This window comes from Cebus imitator, unplaced genomic scaffold (assembly GCF_001604975.1).
Source record: "Cebus imitator isolate Cc_AM_T3 unplaced genomic scaffold, Cebus_imitator-1.0 Scaffold70, whole genome shotgun sequence".
Lineage (NCBI taxonomy): Eukaryota > Metazoa > Chordata > Mammalia > Primates > Cebidae > Cebus > Cebus imitator.
In genome coordinates, this window is record NW_016107385.1 from 3174876 (window position 1) to 3176811 (window position 1936).

Consider the following 1936-nt stretch of genomic DNA (forward strand, 5'->3'; position numbering starts at 1 on the left):
AAAAAAAAAAAAAAAAAGAAAAAAAATTTTATTGCAGAGTTGGGATCTCACTACGTTGCCCAGACTAGTCTCTAACCCCTGGCCTCAAATGGTCCTCTTGCCTCAGGCTCTCAATGCACTAGGATTACAAGTGTGAGCCACCACACTCCAAAATTTTTCAATTAACACATTTATAAATTTTCTCATAGATTGCCGATTTAACTATCAGAGAGAAATTTAGTTTGCCTTATTTCCAAGTTCTTAGTGGGTTGTTTTGGAGGAAAGGAACAAAAACTACTCAAACTAGTTTAATCAGAAAAAAATGGGAAATTTATTGGAATGTAGCGATCTCTTGTAACTTAAGAGCATTAACCCTTAAGAGTTCAAGGTTTAAAAAAAAAAGTAAAAAAGAACCCAAGAGCAGGAGGAATAAGTGCTGCTAGGCTTCTGAGAAACTGGAAAGGCAATCAGGAAAGGAGTCAGAATTCAAATGGTTTATTTATCTTTGATTATCTCCCTAGTATCTCACCTTTTTTTTTTTTTTTTTTTTTTTTTGAGACAGTCTCACTCTGTCGCCAGGCTAGAGTGTCGTCGCACAATCTTGGCTCACTGCAACCTCCACCACCCAGGCTCAAGCGATTCTTGTCTGTCTCCCCAGTAGCTGAGACTACAGGCGTTGTGCCACCACCCCCAGCTAATTTTTGTATTTTTAGTAGAGATGGGATTTCACCATGTTGGCCAGGATGATCCCCCTGCCTCAGCCTCCCAAAGTGCACGGATTATAGGCGTGAGCCACTGTGCCCAGCCAGTTTCTCAATTTCTTAATCTTTCAGCAGATGTATTTTCTCTGATCTGACATTCACACACACACACCTATCTGTGTACTTTGCCCCATAAATTCCTAAGGTCAGACTTAAGTATAAAACCCAAGTCCAGTTTTGCAGGAGCAGGAATATGATTGGCTGATTTTGGACCAGGTGAACTCTGCTGGTACAACTGGTGGCCAGAAAGGTAAAAGTCATGTGACTACAGTCAGATAGGAGGAGGGTTGTAGGTTTGCAGATGCTCTAAGGGTGTGTGAAGAACTGGAGGCAAAGGTGGGTAACTTTGATATGGAAGAAAGTTCGCTATTATCCCAGGTACTATCTATAATCACTAAGTTAGGTTGTTTCTACATCCAGAAAGCTGCCTGGGTCTGTTCTGTCATTCCTCTAATTCAGGGGACCTCAACGCCCAGGCCACACACTTGTGGCCTGTTAGGAGCTGGGCTGCACAGCAAGAGGTGAGCAGCGGGCAAGCAAACATTACTACCTGAGCTCTGCCTCCTGTTAGATCAGGATGGCATTAAATTCCCACAGGAGCTCAAACCCTATTTTGAACTGCACCTGTGAGGAATCTAGATTGCATGCTCCTTATGGAATCTGATGATCTTGCAGTGCAGCAGTTTCATCCCGTTACCATCCTCTGCCCCACAGCCACCCCCCCCCCACCCGAACCCTGTGGAAAATTGTCTTTCACAAAACCAGTCCCTGGTGCCAAAAGGGAGAATTGGAATCTAATTCAAATCTCTTGCCTGAAATATTGCAAGAGCTTCCTTTTCGCTGTCTTTCACTCTCCTGAAATCTATCCTCCAATGCCACAAGGTAATAGTTCGAGGATTAACTAAAAACTTCGTCAACTTTAAAGCACTCCACAAATATGAAGTAGTAATAAGGCCGTTGCAATGGTTCACACCTGTAATCCCAACACTTTGGCAGGCTCAGGTGGGAGGATCACTTGAGGCCAGGAGTTCAAGGTCAACTTGGACAACAGGACGAGATGCTGTCTCATTAAAAAAAATAATAATAGGCCGGGCGCGGTGGCTCAAGCCTGTAATCCCAGCACTTTGGGAGGCCGAGGCGGGTGGATCACGAGGTCAAGAGATCGAGACCATCCTGGTCAACATGGTGAAACCCCG